At 42.4% G+C, this 11,769-nt stretch overlaps 1 long non-coding RNA gene across 1 annotated transcript; it reads left to right on the top strand.

The window, feature by feature from the left end:
* The first annotated feature begins 749 nt into the window (after positions 1–749).
* On the top strand, positions 750–11,769 carry LOC125150387 (uncharacterized). Its single transcript, XR_007146338.1, has 3 exons — positions 750–815; positions 11,369–11,417; positions 11,710–11,769. It is a non-coding gene; the product is annotated as an uncharacterized LOC125150387 (long non-coding RNA).

The raw sequence follows: 11,769 nt of genomic DNA, 5'->3' as shown, positions 1-11,769 counted from the left end.
ACACCTTTCTACTATGCTACGCTCACCCCAGATGTAGCTGCCATCTGTCACCATACAACCCCGTGATCTCCTCCCCTGGCGTCCTGAAGCCTTAAAGTAGGACGAGGTGAACAAATACTTCGTGAAACCAGATGCAGTTGCGGCTAGAGCGGCAACCTTTCTTTGATGTTTCACCAAGGACTGTCGACCTCACCGGCCACAGCAGTCAGGCGTTGTCGCCACATCCCGGGGACAAGGAGGTCACACAGGCGCTGAGGAGGCCACGCGGGGGATCCGGCATCGGCTCCGGACGGGTCCGGCTCCAGGAGCGACTCGCGAAGAGGACGTCGGCAACCACAGCCAAGGCGCCTCTGCCAGCGGTGCGTGAACTTCCGCAGGAGCCCGCCTGGGACCCGTACTCCGTCCGGCAGGCAAACGGCCACCCCACGCTTCCTAGGCGCGCAGCACAAACGGTCCGTGGAGAACTAACGCGTGCGCCCGGAGCCTCTCCTTGTGCCACCTTTTCATCCCTTCCTCCCGTCCCTGCCCATCCCTGCCGCCGGCGCCGATCCGGTGTCTGTCCTTGTATGTTGAGTTGCATTCTCTAGGTGGGATATAAACGGATGTGCTCTTATTTTTGTCAGGCGTCTCTCACTCCACAGAATTATCTTAACACTCATCCGTGTGTCTATCAACAGGTTATTTTTTAGGGCCAAGTAGTATTCCACCGTACGGACCCAGCACATTGCTTCTGCACGCGTGTCGCGTGGATGAACATTCGTGCTGTTTTCAGTCCAAATAAAGCCGCCGGGAACATTGCACGTTCACATCCCTGGGTACGTGTTTTATTTCACTTGTCTCCCAGTGGCTGCGCCGTTTTGTATTCCCATCAGCAGCGTGTGAGAGTACTTTCTTGCCCACGTTTGGTGTGGTCAGTTTTGACTTTTAGGCATTTTTATTTATGAGATTGCCCCCTTAGTCTTCCTTTATATCTTCTATTTCTCTGTCGAGAGTTTTAAACATGTTGTTTCAAACGCGTTTATACCTGCTTGTTGGGACTTTTAAAAATGATGGGTGTTTTGGGGGTGCCTGGGTGGCTCAGTCCGTGAAGCCTCCCACTTCAGCTTAGGTCATGATCTCAGGGTTCGTGAGTTTGAACCCCGGGTCAGGCTCTGTACGGACAGCCCAGAGCCTGGAGCCTACTTCCGATTCTGTGTCTCCCTGTCTCTCCGCCCCTTCTCTCTCTCTCTCTCTCTCTCTCTCTCTCTCTCTCTCTCAAAAATAAATTTAAAAAACATTAAAAAATAATAAATGATGGCTGTTTTAAAATTCTCATTAGGTAATTCTAACAATCCTGTCATCTCAGTGTTAGTATCCATTCACTATCTTTTTTTTTTTTTTTTTTTTTTTAACTCCGATCGAGGTCATCTTTGTTCTTGGTATAACTAGTGATTTTCAACTGATACCTGGATAGTTTGGGTACTATGTTACCAGACTCTGGATTTTATTGAAATATTCTGTTTTAACATGCTTCTTCTAACACTGCCCCTGTGGTTGAAGGGAGGTACCACCTCATTACCTCATTATGTTAGATGGGGGTGCGATTCTTGTTTCTCTCCCAAGCCTCTGCTGACATCTAAGGCAGAAAGACATCTTGTCACTGTTGGAGCAGGGATGGCAAGATTGGGAGTTCAGGCTCCAGCGAGGCTTGCGCTGATGCCAATCTGCCTAGGAAGTGACTTTCCTTTACCCCACCTGACCTCTACTAACACCATGGGGGGGGGGGGTCCTTGTTACTGCTGAGCAACGATGAAAGTCTTGACTCTCCACTGGGTCTGGGTGTCCTCTGATCACCTACAGAGAAGGAGAAGGACACCTCATTACCACTGAGGGGTTGAGGGTACAGCCTCTCTGTGTGGTAGCTGCTGACACTTCCTGGAGGAGGTCTCCTTGCTCCTAAGCAGAGCATAAACACTTACCTCCACTAGGTCTTCTAGAGGACGGCAGGCTTGTGACATCTCAAATCATATTCTCTTTTTCAATATCAATATAGTTGCTTTGTGCCTCCTGTCATAAATACCAATGCTTTATTTAAAAAAAATTTTTAGTATGAAATTTATTGTCAAGTTGGTTTCCATACAACACCCAGTGCTCATCCCAGCAGGTGCCCTCCTCAGTACCTGTCACCCACCCACCCCTCCCTCCCACCCTAAAAGTTTTAATGTTTATTTTTGAGAGAGAGAGACAGAGCACGAGTAGGGAAGGGGCAGAGAGAGAGAGAGAGAGAGGGAGACACAAAATCCAAAGCAGGCTCCAGACTCCAAACTCTGAGCTGTCAGCACAGAGCCTGACATGGGGCTCGAACTCATGAACTGCAAGATCATTACCTGAGCTGAACTTGGATGCTTAGCCAACTGAGCCACCCAGGTGCCCCAATACCAGTGCTTTAGAATTCTTTGATTCTGGTCATCCTTTACCAATACTGTGTACATTCTTGTGTATTGTTGTTTCACACTTCAGAGTAGTAATTATTGTTCTTAAATGTCGGTTTACCTCCAATTTAAGGCAATGTCTCTTGAATGTCTCAGATTTCACTTTTAGCTTCTGCTATCAGTAATCCTTCAAATTTTTTCAGAATTTTTTCAGACTGTTTCATCTTTTCATACAATGAGATCCTAAGTTTTATACTCCCTTCTTTTTTCCTAATATTCTTAACCCTCATTATTTACAAATGCATGATCTCAAAGTCTGTGCCAGCATGGATATTTAAAGAGATCATAAGGTTAAGTATGTAAAATATAACACAAATTGCATGTGCGGAACACCCTAAGGGTTTATTTTTTTTTTTAAGTTTACTTATTTATTTTGAAATGTAGAGAGAGCAAGCAAGGGAAGGGCAGAGAGAGAGGGGAGAGAGAGAACGCCAAGCAGACTCTACACTGTCAGTTGCAGAGCCCAGGGTGGAGCTCAGACTCACAAACTGTGAGATCATGACCTGAGCAGAAATCAAGTGTTGGACGCTTAACCGATTGAGCCACCCAGATGCCCCACATCCTAAGGCTTTAATTCTCAGATCCAATGGATGATAATACTCAATTCAGAGGGGAAAGAATATGAAAATGCTTGGTAGTTGGTAGTTGCTGAATAAATATTAATTTGCTTTCCTTTATTTCTAAAGTTTATAGACTCAAAAATTTTCAAGATTTGAGAGAGAGCTGAAAATTCATGTTTAGTTTGTAAATATACAAATTGGTGGTTTAAACTCTGTATTCAGCAGGCTCTTTTTATCTTTCCAATTATTCTGCTGAGGAAGCTCTTAATGAGCATGTTTCAGATATCACAAAAGTAAAACTGACTAAGGCAATAAGCCCTTAATCCAAAGCAATTCAACAAATAGGCTTTGAGTGCCCATTAAGTCTAAGGCACTGGACTCAGTGTTGAGGAAGTTACACAGCTGAAATAGACTCACACGCTCTGCCCTCCTACATGGCAAGAATGAAATCACCGACAATGGCAAGAATGGAAAAGAAGTCTATTACAGAGTTGTTGCAAAGCAATGTAATCTCATGCGCGTACACTGAAGGAATGGAGAGAGAGAGAAGAGAAAAGGGACATGTGGCAGGATGCTGGGGAACTTGCAGACAGAGTTTTATATGTTCCCATGGAAACAGTTAGACTTGAATGCTTGGGTGCATAAGGCAGTCTTACCAGGTGCCCGTTATCGGTTTGGAGGAGGGAAAAAAAAAATCACATTTCCATGACAGTTACAGATTAGCTGAGCAAGTAGCTTTCCAAAGTGATGTACTTGCAAAAAAACAGATAAACATTGTCCAGAGTGAAAATGTTTGTATTCTCCAGCACCAGCTGGGTAATTAGATCTCCCCTTAGAAAGGACCAGATTGCAGTTTGTGCTTTTTGACCATTTTACCCAAGATAGCAAGATCTTCTACACAGAGGCAATTTTCTTGGCGGGGGGTGGGGGTGGGGTGGAATCTCACAATATGTAGGTAGAGAATAGGAAAGAAAATTGAAAATGGGAGAAGAAATTGCCCCAAAGAGAATCATGCAGACATTTTGGAGGTTACTAAAATAAGACAAGGAGTTAGGGTGTGTGTACACATGGGAAGTTATGAAATATTTATAATGGCATTGAGACATTGAGGTGTTTGACAGTGTAGTGAGGCAATACTTTCTGTGGTGAACTGGGATTTAAGAAAGCAACACCAACCATCCATCACAGATCAAAAGGTGACAAAGAAAGAAAAGAAATGTAGACAACGTTGCAGAAGGAATCTGTGTACAGTCTGCGTTTAGCAAAACGTGCAGTTTAATTTCACACATTTTAGGGACACGGAAGACAAAAAGGTTATACTTGCTCCTTCCAAAGAAGAGGGAGATAGATGGTAGATAGATACATAGATAGATAGATGATAGATAGATTAATTTCTGCAGTGATTGAGCTATTTGTTAAACCCTAATAGTATCTAGATAATAGTGACAACAGTCAACACAAGCCCTTAAGGGAACACAAAGACAATGATACCAGTAGGCAAAAGCCTGCCGAGAAGTGACAGCATAGATTAAGGATTATTTCTTAACTCCTAGGGTACACAGAATAAAGTATTCAGAAGGGAGTGGGTAATTGGGAAAATCCTTTGGAAAGAAGTTCGTTTTTAGTTAGATTTCAAAGACAAGTGACTACAGATTGACGATGTGAAGCCAGAAGCCCTGTCAATGCATGAAAATGTTTGCAACCCAAAACAAAAGCTATAAAGTTTGAGCAAACATCGCTAGATGTAGATGGTAACTATGAAGGCAAAAGCACAAGTCAGCAATGGGAAAGTATTGATGCTAAATTGTCCCTCGACAATACAGACACAGGGTAATTGCTAAGCTACCTCTAGGTGATATGCTGCCTCTCTGGGCTGGCGTTTTTGGTGCATCCTGTTGGCTTGGGCTTTCGGCATCAAACTCCCATTCTAGAACCAAGAAGTGTGGGTCCTAGAATAGACCCAGGAACAATGGTACTAAGATAAGTGTAACTAGTCTTCAACCTTATGTTGCTTTTTAAAAACAAATGAATGATACAATTAATGTAGCAATATTGCTCTAAATGTATACAATGTAGAAACATATAAAAATAACTTTTGTATTCAGCATCCGTATATATATTTTTTTGTATATTCTCCTTTCCTTTCCACGATTTCTTAAGACTCGTATTGTTTATTGAATCTATGTGTAGGAAAAAAAAGAACATAACACCCTAGTGTGCTTCTTTAAGGCCTGTGCCAGGAAATAAGATGGAGAAGCTCAATGTTAAGACTCCGAAGACGAGGGAGATGGCAGTTAACTAAAACCAGGCTCTCTGAAGCCATACAAATAGGAAACTGACTACTGGCTCCTATGTTAACTAGCTAAGGGATCTTGGCCAAACTTTCCATACTGATGACCCAGAAGTTCCTTCACTGTAAAGTGAGGATAACAGTACCAAACCCAAATGGTTATTATGAAGGCAAAAAAAAGTTATACAGATCATGTATCTCATTTACTCACTTAGACACGAGTGGCTGAAAAGCCACTATCAGGGGCTGGAAGAAGGAAGTTCATGTTAAACAACAAAAACAATGGATGCTTGCAATGACTCATGGGCAGAAAGCACACCTTTTGAGCTCACAGCTCTAGGGGAAATCTAGAAGGGGTTAGAATGTGTTGGTGATGTTGATAAGGTATTTCTAGAAAGAGTTGGTCCCCAAAGTAATTGGCCATTGTGTAAGCAAAAAATGAAAGGAATGAAAAATTCAAGTTCAGGACTTTGCAGATGAAAAGCTATCTGCTTTTAGAGCTCCGAGTTGAAAGCAATACATCTTTAAAAGCTTTGAGCAGTGGAGCCCTGGTAACATGTCTCCCATGAATAAAGTGATGCGGACAGAGATAAGATGTGATCTTTTCACTTATCTTTCCAGGTAGCTTAAAATGAGTTGGGAATTAATGGAGAAACAAAATAACTTTAGTGAAAAAGGAAGAAAAGAAAAAAAAGAAGAAGAAACAATATATTTGTTTATGATGTTTCAGAAAGAATGCCGGGTCTGGTTATTCTGACATGGCAATGACTATCCCACAGAACAGAGGCCTTTTAAGTGTTTGAATGAATTATATTTCCAAAGAGACTAGGAGTCAGGACGAAAAATTCTTTGTTCAACGTGACATACAAAACGGAAACAAAAAAAGTTAAGCTCCCTAGATTGGCAGGAGACAGGCTCCCAGGAGGGTAAATCCAGCAGGCTCATCTACATTTTACATGAGTTCCAGTAAATAGGAGACAAGGATGCTCCTCCCTGAAGATGGAACCAGTAGCCTTGTTAAACAAAACCCAGGAGAATTTCTCCCTTAGAGCAGAATCTAGGAACGTCTTTTGCTGCCAGAATAGGGCTTTTATGCTGCCCAGGGGGACCATAGAAGAGCTGTGTGCCTCCCATCCACCCCCATTCCTACTTTCCCGGAATGTTGTGATGGTCATCCTGTTTCCACTCTGTCACTGCAAGTGTGATGTGTGCAGCAGAGAGGGGATCGAAGTACGTGGGTACTGATAACTTGACTTATTTTTGTCCAGAGGTTGCCAGATAAAGGAAGGGCTATCTATCACACACAGATCTTTGTGGCGGAGCTGGTTGCATCGAAGGGATGGTTATCCTCCTTGGGGAAGAGGTTGGTCGATTTCAAGAAAGGAAGCGAAAGGGAAGTGGATATTTGGTGACCAGCTGGTTAAAATGATAGACTGTGGAGGAGATACCTAGATGCTTACCAATTATTTTCCTCTCCCTGAGAGAAGAAAGCTTATGAGTTTCATCTATTTACATTTATGGGAAAATGTACACATATAACCTTTTTACTTTGAAATCGTTTTAGATTCATTTTCAATTTAAGAGATAATATAGAAAGACCCGACTTCCCCTTTACCCCATTTGCTCCAATGATACTATCTTATAAAACCGTAATACAATAACACAGCTGCAATACTGAAATTGATACAGCCGAGATGGACCATTTACACACCCCTCATGGGAGATTCCCTCATGCGACCCTGGGATATCCCTACTCACTTTCCTCTCTATTTCACTTCCTTCTCAAACCCTGGCAACCACTCACCTGGTCTCCATTTCTACAATTTTGTCATTTCAAGAATGTTATATACATATGAGTTTATAACCCTTTGGGATTGGATTTTTTTTTTTTCAGTGAGGATGATTCTCTGAGGATTCATCCAAATTGTTGTGTGTTTGAATAGTTCATTCCTTTTATGGCTGAGTAGTTTCCCATGATATGGACATACCGCAGTTTGTGGACCTGTTGAAGGACGTCTGGGTTGTTTCCCGTTTGGGGCCATTACAAACAACGCTGCTATAAACATTTGTGTACAGGATATTGTTCACACAAGACTTGTGGGAACTCAAGTCTTCATTTCTCTGGGATTAAGTGGTCAGAAATGCGGTTGCTGAATTGGATAATAAACATGTTTGGCTTTTAAGAAAGTGTCAATGTGTTGCTTAAATAATGCAATAACTCCAAATTCTCAAAATCCGAGTTTCCCAGTCATTTCTTATGGTTCTCATTGCTCTACTCAACATGCCAATCCAAACAGCAGATCGTATTATATTTAGATCACCAATAGACATCTTAGGAAGATTTGAATGGTGGTTCCCTGGTCCTTGCATGTTATTCACCATCATTGTTTATTTAGAGCTAATACATTCTTCTGTTTTAGGGAAGATACGTTCATCTTATGTGATTTCACATTAGAATAGTGAATGAGTATTTCCAAATAGTCTCATCAATAATCACTGAGACTTTGTTTAAGCTTTTCTTTTTCTATATATTTCATTAAAAATGCTTCACAGGAAACAACACTAAGAACAGCAAAACATTGAACCCATTAGAGGTAATGTGTTTCTGTCACAAGCTGGGGAGAGTTAAAGTCACCATGGTTAGTGCTTCCATTTTAGATGTTTCTGTGAACATCAGACATTCCCAAGAAATAACATTAACTCTGTCAGCAAAGTGCATTTCCAATCACTCCCTTGTTCCAGGCAGAAATCTTAACTACTATAATAATCCTCTCACGGGTCATTCTGGGTCCACCACCCATTGTCTACACTGCTATACGAGTAGTGTTTTAAAATCTCAAACCTGATCATATGCCCCTTCAAAACCCATTAATAGCTTAGGAGACAGTTGAAAATCTGAAGTACGGCCTCACATCTCCAAAGATAAGGGCCTCCATAGACCATCTCCCAGACTTCTGTGCACTCACTCTTCTTGAGCCAGACTCATTCCATGATGGAGAGACCAATTTCCCCTTTTTTCCTATATAGTTCTGGGTCTTAAGCACCTAGTACACAGAGAGGCATAGAGATCCCACTCAATCACTATTTGCTGAATAACTAAGATTATGAACAAATGGAAGAATTAATAATAATTGGCTGCTGATTTGTGTGGCCAATCCATCAAATTAGACCAAAGTTCTAAAAAAAGCAACAGATGCCAAATGATTCTCATTCCTTAGTCCCTGTCTTGCTGTTCCGCCTTTGGAATCCATCGCTTAAGGGGTGCCTGGGCGGCTCAGTCGGTTGATCTCGGGTCATGATCTCGTGGTTTGTGAGTTCAAGCCCCGTGTCAGGCTCTGTGCTGACAGCCCAGATTCTGCATCTCTGGCTTTCTCTGCCCCTCCCCTGCTTACACTCTGTCTCTGGCTCACCCTCTCTCTCAAAAATAAATAAACATTAAAAAAATTGAAGAAAAAAAAAAAAGAGAAATCCATCGCTTAAGAACCGGGGTCCTAAATTACACTTTTAAGCGTTTCATGGAAATTAGAGACATTTACTCTGCTTTTACTTTAATTCACATCCAGTGCTTATCACTTAGGAACACAGTAGGTAACAGACAATCTACTAAAAATAGATACTTGGAAGAAAGTTTAACAAAGGTTCTACATACAAAGGTGGGGGTGGTGTTTAGGAAATCCAACACAGCATAGTGCAAGACCTTGGGTCTTATAATAGTATGGAGTAACGGTGAAGCATCCATACCACCCCAAAACTAGAACACCAGGGATGGGGGGTGGGTGAGGTGCTGAACCCAAAGAGGCCATCCATTTGATCCCTTACAGAGGGACACAGCCACGTAATGGTGTATCACATGGAAGGGAGCTCAGGGGAAGGCATATTACGATCTCGTTCTCCCCTTGTCCTCTGACAGCTTGCAAGGTCCCCTGGAAACCTCCGACTCGAAATGAGAAGGGAGAGGAACGTGCTAATTTGGTGCATACAGGTCAGCTTCTCAGAAGCCACAGAGCAGAATGGAGAAGGTCGTGGGTCGGGAGGGGCTCCAGAAAAATATCTGGTGGGCCTGTTCCATGTTGTCAGGGTCCAGACGTCAGGATTCTGCCTAATGACCGGTGATAAAGGCTCCTTATTGTGCTTCCGGCACCAGGCCGACCTCTTACCTGAGAGAAATTTACATCTACTGCTCTCTTCAACCGTCTGCTCTGGCTCCACGACAGTCACTCACAGGATCTCCCTGGACAGTTTGTTAGCTCCAGCCGTCGGCTCTGAGCTCTCCAACCTGGAGGCTTTTGCTTGCAGGTCCCACTTTACTTGGAATTGAAAACTCGTGGCTGCCTCTTAAGGTAGTTAGTGTAACAACTGTGATTAGAACCCTCGGGGCACCTGGGTGGCTGAGTCCGCGAAGCAACCAACTTCGGCTCAGGATGATCTCAAGGCCCTAGGTTCGAGCCCCGCGTGGGGCTCTGTGCTGACAGCTCAGGCCTGGGGCCTGCTTCGGATTCTGTGTCTCCCTCTCTCTTGGCCCCTCCCCTGCTCGCACTCTGTCTCTCTCAAAAATAAACGAAAATTAAAATTAGACCTCTTGAAAGTGAATAAGGGAGATAGAAAATTAAAGTCTCGGCTGTCATATTCAATGATTTAACTTGAAAACCTCAAGCAGCTTCTCAAAATTTATCCTAGAATATCTTTAAAGATGACTATGATTTTTTTCACCACACCACACCAAAAAAAGGAAAGAGTTTCATTTTAGCAAGTTGGGTTCTAGTTAGGAAAATACCTAACAGATCTTAATGATACTTGAACTATTTTGAAAAGCAAATATAGTACTCCCTTGAATGGGTACGCTCTTTTGAAATAAGTTAAAATTTTAAACCGATGGAACCTATAGCTGGCCCCTCCCGGCACCATTTGGGGACAACAGAGCCCAGTGGACTGCACTGACATGACCTCAGGTTGCTTGCCTTGTGACAATACCCTGAAATTCTTGACTCGTCCCCGAGAGCAGTCCCTAAAAGACTTTCCTTACAAATTCCAACTCATTAGGGAAGGAAAGTACAATATCCTCTCCCTTAAGCGCGTACGAAATCCCTCATCTGCTAGTTTTCTACTGCCTGAGTGTGCTCTTTAAATGGGAAAGAGCAACGTATTTCCTTATTTGCAGGCAATCAGACTGGTGTAGGCCAAATCATTTAACCTCATGACCCACATATTCTTCATCTGGGAAAGGGGATGACAGTGACCCTTTCCAGGAGGAGGTATAAGGATCGGCTTGGTAAAATGCATGAAGTCCCCTGAAAAAATCAGTAGGCATTTTATGAAGGGACATTTTGTTCCACTAATGATGCTTCCACTGTTTTGTTTGAGGTGAGCAGGGACCGTTTTGTTTGAAGACTAATGCCAGAGTGCCTGACAATCTTTTTTAAATTATTTTTTAATGTTTATTTAGTTTTGAGAGACAGATAGACAGTGCACAAGCAGGGGAGGGGCAGGGAGGGAGGGAGACGCAGAACCTGAAACAGGCTCCAGGCTCCAAGCCGTCAGCACAGGGCCCAATACAGGGCTTGAACCCACAAACCGGGAGATCATGACCTGAGCTGAAGTGGGACGCTTAACCGACTGAGCCACCCAGGCGCCCCAGAGTATCTAGGAATTGTAAAAATTCCCCAAATTTCAGTAACTGTAAGATACATGGGAGGGTTTAAAGGGGAAAAAGGAAAAAAAAAAAAAACCTGTTCGGCCTTATCAAAACCTTCAGACTCCTAAGAGCATCACTGTGGAACACAATATTGGTGGGGTGTCAATACAGGAATATATAAGTATATATTATATATATTTATATTTATTATATGTTATGTATTATTTACTTTCCTGGAAGGGAACTATATATATATATATATATATATATATATATATAATATATATTTATTATATAGTATTATATATTATATATTACTTTATGTATAATAATATATAATGTTTGTGTGTGTGTGTGTGTATATATATTATAGTGTTGTTTTTGGCTTAAGTGCATTTTATTGGTTTTCTTTCAGAATCCTTCTACAAAAGAGTAAAGTTAAAAACCAGGGCCCTGGCAAGAAGGTACCTCTTTCTTTCCCGAGAGCCCTCCACCTGTCCCCATGTTCCCCAGCTGTGTCACCGCTGCAGTCCCTGGGGAGTGGAGGGCTCGCTATTTTCATCCCCCAGCAAGCCCAAAAAGGGAAGAGACCCACGACCCAGCTCCTCCTGCCCCTCAGCCCCATCCCGCACATGTTGGTCCTGATGGGATCCAGTAAACATTCCCATTTATATGATTATTATATATATAAGAATAACTATATATATTTTTCTCTTTTTCTTTCCTGTATGACTTATCTATATTTCTGATGTTTAGTACTGACATACAATGTTCCTGAAAGCAGATATATAAAGCTTATCTCACCTCTCAGAGGTA

The sequence above is a fragment of the Prionailurus viverrinus genome, chromosome A2, assembly GCF_022837055.1.
Source record: "Prionailurus viverrinus isolate Anna chromosome A2, UM_Priviv_1.0, whole genome shotgun sequence".
Classification (NCBI taxonomy): Eukaryota; Metazoa; Chordata; class Mammalia; order Carnivora; family Felidae; genus Prionailurus; species Prionailurus viverrinus.
This window is presented reverse-complemented; position numbering and strand designations above follow the sequence as displayed.